Source organism: Delphinapterus leucas, chromosome 16, assembly GCF_059928025.1.
Source record: "Delphinapterus leucas isolate spDelLeu-1000000601 "Yukka" chromosome 16, BTC_Dleu_Yukka2, whole genome shotgun sequence".
Lineage (NCBI taxonomy): Eukaryota > Metazoa > Chordata > Mammalia > Artiodactyla > Monodontidae > Delphinapterus > Delphinapterus leucas.
Window position 1 is genome coordinate 69,103,449 of NC_143144.1, and position 13,618 is coordinate 69,117,066.

At 42.1% G+C, this 13,618-nt stretch overlaps 1 pseudogene; it reads left to right on the forward strand.

The window, feature by feature from the left end:
* Window positions 1–1,752: 1,752 nt before the first annotated feature.
* On the forward strand, window positions 1,753–4,987 carry LOC111172612 (cytoskeleton-associated protein 2-like; annotated as a pseudogene).
* The last annotated feature ends 8,631 nt before the right edge of the window (window positions 4,988–13,618 follow it).

Below are 13,618 nucleotides of genomic sequence, written 5' to 3' on the forward strand. Positions count from 1 at the left end.
CTGAACCCGCAATATCTCTGAGGTATGCCTATACCAACAATTTATTCATTCTTTTTGTACATCCATCTACATCCACAAATGACTGAGGAGGTTTCTAATATTAAAGCACATCCAAAAGAAAACCGTTAAGAACAAAACTACTCAAAAAAAAAAAGAAAGAAAGAAAAGACAGTCATATAAAGAAGAAATCTAGCTATACCAAATATTTAGGATCGGTTAATCATTACGACTGAACAACTGAGGTTTGTCTGTGAATTTACCAGAAGCTAAAGTAGCAAGGAGAATAGAGAGTTTATGAAATAGCATTTTTGAGCACATTTAATGTCCTAGTTACCATGTGAAATGTTTTACATACATCAGCTTATTTGACCCATACGTCAGCTTATGACCATCAGTTAATGAGAGGAGCCACCACATACTGAATTCATTCTCAGTGAGATGACATAAAATGTCTCAAGTACACTCAGTACAAGGCTAGGTTCCAACTCGGCCATGTCTGATTCCAAAATCTGTGCTCTTTCCATAACCTAATAGCTCTCTTTGTCACATAAAAGGAAGCATATAATTAAGTAGATAGAAGAAAAAATAGGAGATGCATATACTCTTTATTTTTATTAAAAGAAAAGAGTGTTATCTTAATGAGCTCCAAGTCAGCAAGCCCCAAATTTTCCTCACTACTTCAAACCACTAGAGGTTAACGTAGAGTTCACCTTGAAGGGTATCAAAGGGGCCTGCAACATACCTGTGGCAAGGAGAGGATTTGAAAGCTGGGGGAGGAATATAGTGCAGGTAAACGAAGGTTAAGATTTCTGTGTAAGGTCACACAGCAAGGCGGTGCTAGTCTTCCAGGCCTTCCCCTAGCACTTGGTTTATTAGATAGGATTAGATTAGATTTTGAAGGCTAAACCACTAAGAGAGAGTGAATTTTCACTCTTACCAACGGACCAGAAACAAAGAAGAAAGAGGAAACCCTGTAGACTACATATGTGTTCCCTTTACCATCTTTGATTGACATGGGGGTAGTCATTCGGCTTATTCAACTTGTTAATGCCATTCTTGCTTCTCAGCAGTGCTACACTGCACATCACCCCCCTAATTAACAGCTGTTTTCAGTCCATGCCAAGTGCACAGGCTCGAGGCTAAAATACATCCTTGCTCAAGCTGGAGACCAGGTATATCATCCAAGGATGGGCATTTGATGGAACACTGTGCTTTGCCTACGTCACAGCCACCTGGAAGTAAAGGGCTGGCCTGGGGTGTCTCAGAAGTATAAAGCTGAAATAAACACTGACAGCGAGTGGCCAGTGAATGGATATGTCCTGAATTACCACACAGGCAGCCTTCACTCTGCACAGTTCTGAAACGTAGTACACAGATTTCAGGTACCATGTGGTACAGCGCAGCAACACCAGTCCCCCAGCAACACAGTTCCATTTTCAGTTACCATGGCATACGAACTGTGAGAAACTGAATAAAGTAGAAACTCTGCCACCAGCTCATCAGTCAATAACAGATATGGCCCATGGTCAGTGGCCAATCGACTCACATCTTTCAAAGGCTGGCAGTGATCGGTCACTGCACATGTAATTCAGTTCACTCACAGCCAGCAAACCCTGGAGTGATGTTGCCTCCTTGTCTCCTGGTGATAAACCCATGGGACGTTTGACAAAAATGGATACTCAAAAGAGGAAGTTGGCCAACCCAAAGGAAGGCGCAGCAAAGAAATAAAAAGTGGAAACACCAGGAGCAAAATTCAAATCCAACGTAAATAGCGCAGTAATAGCTGACAGTGGGATGTTGACTGCCACTACTGCAGCGCCTCTAGATAGGCAGCCAGAGGAACTTAGTGAAGGTGACTTAGCCACATGAATGAGGAAAGGGAGGATAATATCCCAAAGAAATGGGCACCTTCAAAACCTTCACTTGAGAGTCTGTGGTGGCGCCGGCTTGAGGGAGTCTGCGGCGGTCGAGCTGGAGACGCGTCCCCCTGTCCGGAGCTGTGATGAGCACCCCAGCCGTGCCCCAGGACCTGCAGCTGCCCCCGAGTCAGACGGCCCAGTCCACGTTCAGAGAGCAAAGAAGACAAAAACTCAAGGAGCATCTGTTAAAAAGAAAAACTTTTTTTGCATACAAACAGGAAAATCAGATATTATCCAGTGGTAGAGACAAAAGAGTGAAGACATCTGAAGGTCAGATCCAAGAAGAGACAAAAATTCTGAAACTTTATCAGCCATTTTTGCCTTAAGAGAATGTCGGTAGACCTACTGGGATCAAGAATAATATAACAATGGAAGAGAACTGTATTCCTTTAAAACCTTCCAGTGAATTAACCAATTCAACTACAGCAATTGATACACCTAATTTTGAGGATAATAAACTCTGCTGTTGTTACCAATTAAAGATGACCCCCAAAGTCAACATATGACGTTAAGCCAATCATTTCACCTTAAAAACAGTAAGTAGAAACAAATGACTACAGAAAAACCAAAGCAAGGTGCTAACATGCCCAAGAAACCTGTGCTTGGATCTTATCGTGGCCAAATTGTTCAGTCTAAGATTAATTCCTTTAGGAAACCTCTACAAGTCAAAGATGAGCTCTGCAACAATGAAGAAACTTTCAGCTACTGTCTCTAAAGCCACAAAGTCTCAGCCTGTAGACACCAGCAGTGTAACAGTGAAAAGTGATAGAGCCTCACATACGACGACTGCCACTAAATTTGTGAGCCCTACATCTCAGAGCAGTCAACTTGTGCGACCTGCTATTAGAAGTCCCCACAGTAATAACCAGGACGCCATGAAACAAGGCATCAGTAGGATGTCTGCCAGTGTTACAGTTTGGAAAGGACCTCGAGAGAAAGAATTATTACAGTTAAACACGGTTTCATCTATTATCAAAACCTGTTCTTCTCAGGACATAGAAAGAAATAAGGCTCTATCAAGAAGCATGACATCCGAAATGGTAGCCAGGCCTGCTTCGTCTTCTAATACGAAACTGAGAGAAAAGCAAAAAGCATTGACCAGCGCAGACACACCACGGTGAGAGCAGCTACCGACAGTAGATGGACTCAGCGCAGAGAAACTGCGGAGGAGAGAAAGGCTCGTCTGCGTGAGTGGAAAGCTAGCAAAGGAAGAGTGATGAAAAGGCCTCCCAGCTCAGTGGTTGCCCAGCCTGAGCCCGAAGCACAAAATGAAAAACCAGTTGGGTCCTTCTGGACTACCATGGCAGAAGAAGACGAACAACGATTGTTTCCTGAAAAAGTAAACAAGACATTTTCTGAATGCCTAAACCTGATTAATGAGGGATATCCAAGAGAAGAAGTATTGGTTACACTGAATGACCTGATTAAAAATATTCCAGATGCCAAAAATCTTGTTAAACATTGGATATGCCTGCTCGTGTTGAACCACTTACGAGTCCTATTGAAAATATTATTGCAATCTATGAGACCATTCTGGCAGGAGCTCAGCCTATTGAAGAGATGCGACATGCAACTGTTGACATTCTGACAATGAAGAGTCAAGAAAAAGTTAAATTTGGAGAAAATATTGGGGAGTCTTGTGCAACCAAGGAACAAATCCAAGAAGCCACCATTGACGATATAAGTGTTAATCTGGGGGTCAGAAAAACCGGAAATAGAAAATAAGCATCTTACAAATATAGTATTTCAAAGTTGTGAAAAAAGAGCAAGATAGCAAAACAAAAGGTCCAACCAGTGATGTTAAAACCCGCAATACATTGGGCTTCCCTGGTGGCGCAGTGGTTGAGAGTCCGCCTGCCGATGCAGGGGACACGGGTTCGTGCTCCAGTCTGGAAAGATCCCACATGCCGCGGGGCGGCTGGGCCTGTGAGCCATGGCCGCTGAGCCTGCGCGTCCGGAGCCTGTGCTCCGCAACGGGAGAGGCCACAACAGTGAGAGGCCCGCATACCGCAAAAAAAAAACCACAAAAACCCGCAATACAGAAATTAGGGCGGGTTGCTTAATTAAGTATAATGTGTCTACTACTCCATACTTGCAAAGTGTGAAAAAGAAGATGCAGTTTGACTAAACAAATTCTGCATTTAAACAGCTAAAGTTTCTCACACCAGTTAGACGTTTTCGATGTCTTCAAGACAAGACTTCTAAATTGCCAGATATGTTAAAAGACCATTATCCTTGTGTGTCTTCACTGGAACAGTTAAGAGAGTTGGAAAGTGAAACTGACGCTTTTGTGTGCTGCCCCAGCGCAGCCCTGTGCCGCATGTACTCGGAGACTGACAAGACAGAAGAGAAGTGAAGCTCTGAGAGGAGTGGGGTTGTATTATTCTGAGTTGGTTGGTTGGTTTGTTGTCGCTTTGCACGTCCCTTAGGTCAGGAGTTGCCAAGTACCTAAGTAGGACGGCAGTCAGCACTTACTCATGTCCACTCTATAGCAGGTGTTGCCTTCTGTGCGTCGGAAAGCTAATCCTACCTTGTCAATCTCAATAGACCGACTTTTTCTCTAAGGCAGGTAAATTTTGTCAAGACAGAGTTAGCTTGCTTTGTCACCCAATTCTAGTAGCCCAGACCGCTGTGGTCTCCCGTGTTCCTGGGACTCTGCCCCTGGTTCTTCATTGTCACTCTCCAGCAATGCCAGTGAGTCTGCATCTGTGGTCTCTTGGCCTCTTTCTTTTTTCTTGTAGCCGAGGTCCCCAAGAGGGATAGTTAATACTCCATTTCTACGAGAAGATACTTTGTTAGAAGCAAGAACATGTGCCTAGTGAGCATTCAGAACTTTAAATCTGAGTTCCTTTCTTTAGTTCCTTTTCTAACTTGACTATCTAAAATGTTAAAAATGTTAACTTCCATCGCTTCGTCTGATATGGTTTATAGACTAATAGAAGGGAGTTAGAGAAGGAATATATAATATTTCATAAATGTCATCCTAGTTTAGATAGTATTTCTAAAATAACTAATACTTAAAATTGATTTCTTCCTTGTAATATAAAAACTTCATGTCTCCTAAAACATGATAGTCATACACAGTAAGTAGGTCTCTGCTTCCCACACATAAATACCACCAGTAAAATTGTTCTGTAAGTCTCTGAACTAATACTTAAATGGCATACATCCTTCACCAACTCTACAGTTTCAATTAAGGATTTAGTCATTGTAAAAGATTAGGTAGTTTTAAAACTGCATAACATGAATGTGGTTGAAAATCACATACTTACTCTTATTTATGTTCATTAATTCCGTTTGTATAATAGTGCCAATCTTTGTTCTATTTATTGTCTTATGTTCGAATGAGTAGGGTTTTTATTCCTTTTAAACTGTGTACCTAATATGTATACAATAAATGAAAACATCTATATATTAAAAGAAAAACTTCACTTGAAAAGAACTCTTAGCGCTGTTTCACGACCTTTAAAGTGCAATGGATAAAATGTTGGAAGCTGCTCCAAACTTAGAAAGAAGCAAGACAGTTTGACAAGGCACAGAAAAGATGTTGACACAGGCAGTATTATGAGTTATATGATGAGGAGAAGGCAGGCACTGTGCAAACTACTATTTATAACTTTTTTTTTTTACAAGAAGCAACACATTTTTATTCTCGATGTTTCTGATGTTTTAAGTAACACTGTGTTAAGTGAATATTAGTCCTATTTTTCCCATATCCCTATACTTTCATAAGTAACAGTGAGAGAGCTTTTAATGTTTTGATGGAAATTCTTAAAGGTCATAGAACAATAGTAAATTATCACGTAGATTATCAAGACCATTTTGTGTGGATTTTGCATGATCATTTTTACAGTCCCACATTACCATGCAAAGTAAGGACTTCCTGTATTTCCCTGATCTCTCACGGAGGCGTTCTGCTCATATAAGGCGTAATACAAAAACAGTGCCCCCATAAAAGGTGCCCATAGCATGCGTGGAATAAGGTTCACGGGCATGACCTATGTTCATTTAACTAACCTCTGCTTAGGGTTTCAGCCTGGATAAAGTCCTAAAAGTGAAAGAGGCAAATTGAAAAGTCATGTGATCTTTTCGAGGCAAGAGCTTGCGGGATCTAAGTTGTGCATGACTGCAGGCTTGTAGCTTATCCAAAAGGAAGATCTACATATTTAAATGCAAGTGCTAAGCAGATATTTGGAGTTTCCACTCTGATTCTCAGAAGAAGCCCAGGCTAAAGATAAATAACTAGGACTCATCGTCCTGCTGGTTACAGCCAAGACCGTTAACCACACCTAAAGTCTGCCCAAGAGAGCGAGACAGACTCTACCTTCTGTATCTCAGTTCTTTCAGTGATAGAACCCAGATGTTTTTGTTCTTCTCACCCCACGTGGTTAGATGTTCAGGGCCTCTTCCCTGCCACAGAACATAAATCCTTATCAGTCTAAAACTGCAAGGTTAGGGCATGGGCCCATTGAAGTGAGAGCTGAGGGCTTCTGGGTAAGCATCCCTCAATGATGACAGGAGAGTGAGACACAAACATGTCTATTTCTGTTAGCCAGATTGTATCATGTAACACCTGGGACTCAAAGGCAATTGCAACAGCAAGAGGACAAGCCTAAGAACCAAGATACCTGCTAAGGGGAACAGAAGAGGGAAGTGACCTGAGCTGCTAAGTTAACCCACCTGGAACTGACCGATGTGGGGATTTCTTCACATGTGAGACACGTGTCCTTACAATGTAAGCTGTCACTTGCAGCTGAAACATCCTAATACATCAGACAAAAACCTGAGAAATGACAGAGACTAGAGGAGCCAGGGAAAAAGACAAGAAGGACTCAGGGAGGAGGGAAGAGAACCATGAAGTTCCAAAGAAGGGACCCAGAACGGGGAATCCTGGCTCCAATGGATCTCTCTGATCCAAAGATTTGTTTTCAACTTTATTGAAATATCACTGACAAATAAAATTGTAATATATTTAATGTGTGCATCTGATCCAAGATTTTTCAGTAGACAATCTGCTTTCTCTTACAAGTGGTAATGCCATTTCCAAATATAGATGCAGGTCAGTGAGGACCTAAGAGTCAAGTAAGCAGGGGAAGAAAAATCACTGTCACTGCCTTAACCAGAGAGAATTTGGTATTTAGTTTTTCTTTAAAAATCTTGATTACATCTTTCAAGGCTCTCAGGCTGCTGACACATACAAAATGAAGACGAACATCTTGGCAGGTGGTAGAAAATGAACAAGCACAGGGAACCAGAAACAACAGAAATGAGATAACCTGGAGCTTCAGTAATGCTGAAATTATCCACAACACAGGAGGAGATGACTATTAACAAAAGATACCGATAAAGGACCAAATGGAACTGCTAAAAGCTAGCCCTATCGTGTTTCTGCAGTTCAAATGAAATCAGATGTGGCATCTGTATTTAAGCAAGAAATGTCTGTGGGGAGATTTTGTTGTATGTTACTGAATTGGAATATCAAGACAGAATCTTCTACTCAGTAGTCTTAAAATTAAATAAAGGGTGCTTGTATAATGAATGCTTTGTAGTTACAATGACACAGTGCCTAAAGGCTGGGGTGGTACAAATTACTGTTCTGGACCTGAAACTAGAGTTAGGTCAAGAAAGACAATTTTCTCCTCTTATGTGCCAACTACCGAAGATCAAATTCATTGTGTAGAGATTAAGAGCTCTGGCTTTGGAGTCTGACAAACCTGGATAATACCAGCCCTGCCATCATTTGTGATATGATCTTATGATCACAAAGTCTCTGAGCTTCCGTTTCCTCGTGTGAGACTAGGAGCAATTATAACATAAGATTATTTTATATATATATAGTTATTATAAATATTTAATGAGACTGTCCTTGTAATAACCTAAGTCAAAATGACAGAAATAACCAATACACATTAAACATGTATCATGTGGCAGGCATTTTATTAAGAGAAATGACAGAGAGAGACGAGAGTTGGGTTCATCAGTGAGGCCTAGTTAGTGATGAGAAAATGCAGGCTTGTGTTGACAATGTGGGGAATTTGGTTTCTCTCTAGATCAAGGTGACTTAAACAGTGGTTTTCATCAGCAAGACCAGTCAATTCCTTAGACAGACAAGGTATTTAGCTTATATTGAGTGATTTGAGTGACCTTAATAAGACCTAAACTTGCTCCCTCATTTTTGTTTGAAGTTCTATTATGTCTTTGTCTTAAGCTTTGCCCTCCCCCTGCAGAATTCTGTAACACACATGTGTTCTGTAAATCAGACTGACATCTCTTCCCTCCTTCATTTCTAACAGTCTCTTCCTTCCTTTGAAGACCTGGACATTCCCTGACTCCAAGTATTTCTGGTGGGGCCTTCAGTTCGCCATTCCCCCAAATCCTGGCTGTAAAGGGGATGGGGAAGATGGGCAGGGGTGTCACATGACCCAGCCCCAGTGTAATTATTCTATCTCAATTCTCTGATCCTGAATGGGCAGGTGACTCTGGGATTTTATAATTGGGTGTTTAGACACAGAAGCCTTCCGTTCCCTGGATTACAGGCTGTGACCCCCAGAACTGCTGCCATCCAAGTTATATCTACTGGGAGGAAATAAATCTGCAGCAGGAGAAAATGAAATCAGCAAAGAGAAGCAGAAGGAAAAACACAGTTGAGAGACGAGAAGCCCTGAGGATGCTTATTATTTAGGTCCCCAGATTCAATCACACCTCAAGCTAGCCTCTCCTTCATCCTTCCCAGCTACGGAAACCAACAAATTCTCTTTTTGCTCAAGCTACTTTAATTTGAGTTCTGTCACCTTTAATCAAGAGTCCAGGTTAATATATACCTAATCTAAAGCAAGTGCATGATTATTTAACTAAAAGAAAAGAAAAAAAACTCTAACATTTTGAGGTGGAAAAACATGATGGACACTGTAGAATGAAAATGCTTGAAAGTTGCTGGTTTTGAATACAGTTCTACCTCCACGGATCCTCCACGGATCCCTTTGAGATTCCATGGGGAAACTTTACCCTGTATGTGCGTACTTCTTTCTGCCACCAAAGACTTGTGAGTTCCCAGAAAGAACTTTTGTCTGCTCCAGGTCAGCTGGCCCCAAAAGAATCATTTGCTGGGGTCACAGGGTCAAAAGCTCTCTTGGATGTTCAAGAGTGCCTGCAGCTAATGTAAAGATTTCTTGCTGCCAGATTGTTAAAAGGGATTCAAGCAGAAAGGTACGGGAGAAGAAAGTTAAGAGGGGAGGTGTGGCGCTGAAGCCAGGTGGAGGTAACCCAGAAGAGGCAATAACTCATGCTCAAGACAGGCCAGGGGATGGAAATAGGAGAAATAAGATACCAGGGTCAGTCTTGAGTCCACTGATGACAGGACGGGAAAAATCTGTTTTCAGCCTTTCTACGTGTTTATTAAACACAGTGTTTGATGGCTTTGAAGAACCAAAAATAAAATAGCTCTGGTCCCAAAGAGTCAGAAATAGATCATACATCTAGGATGAATTCCTTCTGTCCCCCAGAGCTCAATCAGCTTTCTAAACTTATTTAACCATTGATCCCTTTGTTTCCTGAACACAAGTTTCTGTTTTCATTGTTGTGTCAGATAACAGCGTTAACATCGTCCGGTAGTATTAGGACTACCTTATCTTGCTTAATAATAGCTTTCATTTATTGAGTACCTGATATGCACCAGGCATCCCACGAAGCACTGGACATACCGTATCTCATTCCATTCCCACAGCAGGCCTATTACTTAGGAGGAATCATTATCCCTATTTTACAGATGAGGTAACAGCCTCAGAATGGTTAAGTAACTTGCCCGAGGTTGCTGCTGTTCAAAATGCTGCTCTGTGAGCTCTTTGCTATCAGTCAGCAAGGGAAAAAGCAACCTACTCTAGGATGTAAATCAATGCCCTGCTGCTTCCTTCATTGAGAAAGTTTTGCTTTGGGGGAAAAAAAAAAAAAAAGTCAGCGGACTAATGGTGTTTTTAGTGATGTAGCTGATTTACATTCTGGCACAAGCTCCTGGTCTCTTCCCTGACTGGTAACGGTTTATGGACTGAGGGTGGTCTTTGTGTAGCACTGCTGCCGATCACAGAACTACGTGAGGAGAGGAGCCAGGATTCAAACCCAAGCATGCCTGGCTTCAAAGCCTTGTCTCTGAAAAACACCCTACAACACTGTGAATCAACTATACTTCAATTAAAAAAAAAAACCCACCCTGATCTACTGTCTCCTGTAATGCAGTTCTACTGTCACCCACAATTTACCCAGGTTTCAGGCCATACCAGTTGGATTTCCCAAGCTATTAGATAAATGTCCCCTCCCCAAAAAGTTTATATTCCCTTTCAAAGGTAGACAAACCCATAGTCCAAGCAGAACCTGTAGAGTCTGTAAGACAAATACGTTATGATGTGGCCATAGACCTGGTAGCTGAGCTGACGCATTCCAGAAGCAGGGAGCATCTGAGCCACACACTGACTTGTGCCCCTCTTCGCAGGTAGGGGGGAGCTTGCCACAGAGTCCCTTTCTAGACTTGTTTCACTGTAGCTTATAATTAGGCAGTGTCACTTTGATGACTAAATGAATTAGTGAGGGTGACATGGGGACTCAGCAAAGGCTGAGATGGGGAGACTTTACAAAAATAAACAGTCAGAAAAAATTGTTCTGAAACAGTAAGGCAGACTTGTGGGAAGTCAGCATCAGGAACTACATGTGGTATCCTATGATGATTTAAATGACAACATGCCAGGGGCATCTGTTCCTCTCTCCATCCTTGAGTCTGTATTTGTATTTCCCTTTGAAATAGACACATTCCCTTCTCTGACTCTTACAGGGATATTCTTTCATTTGAACATTTATTGAGTCCTAATGTGTGTCAGGCGTGATGTTGAGTACTTAAGAAAGCAAAAACAAAAACAAAAAAAACAGCCAAACAAACAAAAAAGCCGAAAAAATACCCTGATGCATCACAGAATTTCAAATAAAGCAATCCTACAGTCTTAGACCCCATCCAAGGAAACCGAGAAATAAGGATCCAATAAAGGTCTTACGATCACACCAGCTTATTACATAGGCCTATAGCTGAACTCTGAGGCAGGTTAGAACAAGTCTTCAGGATAATAATAATAGTAACAGGCAACACTTACTGCTGAACCAAGTATTATGTTAAGTACTTCACACGTGTTATTGTATTTGATTCTTACAACAATTCTAAGAAGTAGGTCTTATTATTTGCTTACTTTCATGGATGGGGAAATTGAAGCATAAAGAGGTTACTTAACTTACCCAATGTCACACAATTAGCGAGTGTTATATTTCAGGCCAATGCAGCCTGACTGCAGAGCCCTTGTTCTTCGCTTTCAACTTCTTTGAAATGGACTGTCAGGTTTCCTTTCTACCAGCTGAAGCCTATTTTTTATTTCAATTAATTCATCAAGAACAAGAACGTGCTGAATTCAAGCCACCTATCTTTCCAGGCTTGGGGATGGCGAAAACAAGGAGGCCTGTGCCCTGGTCAGCTCTCTTGGCCCTTCCACTCTGGCTGGGCTGACAGGACACGTGGGCAAAACACCACTCACGGGCAAGATCCCTTTAGATATAATAGCATTGGATCACACTGCTGGGCCAAACTCCATGATTCACACCATTTGCAAAGAGATTGGAAAGCAATCTAGAGTACTGGTCCCAAACTGGTGTACTTAAAAAATACTGACATCCACCCCCCAGAGATTCTAATTTAATTAGGCTGGCATACTACACGAGCCTCAGAGCCTTAACATCTACCTCAGTGACTTTAACATCCCATAACGTATGAGGATGACTGATCTGTTGTTCGTTGTGTAGTGAATCAGAGTAAAGAACTAGAGGGGTCACTGCAGGCTATTAATTTTATACACAGTTGCCATATTACTACCTACTTTCACATAACTTATTTAGACATCTCAATCAATGAGGTACCTTTTGTTATACCCACTTTACAGGTGAGGGAATTGAGGAGCAGAGGGGAAAGCAACTTGCTTGGGGTAGAAATCAGAGTCAAGACTTCCACCTGAGGCTGTCTGCCTATAGAGACTGTTCTCTTAACCACTAGCCTATTATGCTTCCCCACAGAAAGAGAGAACTCTCAAAGGAGGTGGGTCAGGGCTGTACCCAGAAGGACAGACGCAAGGTCAAGGAACGGGAAGCGTACATATAAGAAGGATGGGTGCTCAGCAAAGCCTGGATGTCTCTGGGCGTAAATGCATATATATGGACAAATGCATATACTTCTGAGATGTTGAGAATTTCAGTCAAGAGCGTAACAGGCCATCCTCAGCGTGGGCCAAGCCATTCTGGCTCTAACATTTTTGTTCTTCCTCTGACCAGGTCTGAAGAGAGAGGCAGGTGACCTAGGATGTGTGAAAGGCTGGGTAGGGTCACGGTGAGGAATTCCTAGAATGTGGTAAGTAAAAGACAAGTAGAGAAATGGGGGCCCCTGAGAGCAGAGGACTTCAGGAGCTGCAGTATCTGATATCTGGTCCTGGGTTTCCCCGGACATCACTGCTGCTACATTTATGACACTGACTATGCGTCAGGAAATGCTCTCTCCTCTTCACAAGATACTGATTCATTTAAGCCTCATCGAAGCCCTATGAGGCAAATTCTATCATGATCCCTATTTTACAGTTGAGAAACTGAGGCAGAGGGAAGTTAAGCAACTTGCCCAAGATCACGCGGTTATTAAATAGCAGAGCTGGAACTTGAACCCAGTAGTCTGGTTCCAGCACCTCTCAGTGATAATGACAATGGCTAACTCTTACTAGACTTACTCCGTGGGAGCCTGATATTTCACACACATTATCTCATGACCTCCTGATAATCACTATGAAATAGGCTCTACCGTCACTGCAGTCATTCTACAGAAGAGAAATCTTGGTACCAAATACCTCAGTCTGGCATTACCTGTGCTTTGGAAGCATTAAGGCAGGGGCTGGGGCGTCATTTAGGATAAGTGGTGAGGGGAGAGCACAGCGGACAGGAGGCGTAATTTTGAGGCACCATTTTGAGATCTACCAAGAAACCAAAAGAAGCATTTTGAACAAGCAAGTGCGATTAGGCCAGGTTTGTGGGAATCAGCGGCACTCACTGGGGCTCTTTGGGAGGCCTTACAGAGGACACTACTCCTGGGAATCAAAGCAGATTGAGAATGGACTATGTTCATTGCCTATCATAAGTGAGGTGCCTACTTGAGGTCTAGAGAACTTGGATTCATTCAGCAAATACTTTTTGACTCTCTTCTATGGCCCAGGCACTGTTCTAGGAATTTGTAGTTTGCTGGTGAACTAAAGAGACAAAGGGCCTGCATCTTAGAGAGTCACGCGTCCTAATGAGCAGCTGTTTAGCAGAGAAGGACATGAACAATCCCTACCCCTAGGGATGCTGAATGAAGGGTTAAGAGCCCTGAATTCTAACGTGTCCTACACTGAAGCTCTCCATCATTCACTCTCCGGGTCTCAGTTTTCCCTTCTGTAAACTGGAGTGTATTCCTACTTTACCTGTATAGTGGGAACAGAGGAAGATAACAAATAGATGATCAAAAAGAAAGCATAGTGTAGCCACAAACAACAAACTGTCCTTCTGCTTTAAACCCACTTTCCCGAAAACTTTTATGTAATTGCTGATAACAGATCGCTCAAGAGCGGGTGAGGACATGTTGCCTATTATTCTTCATTTGA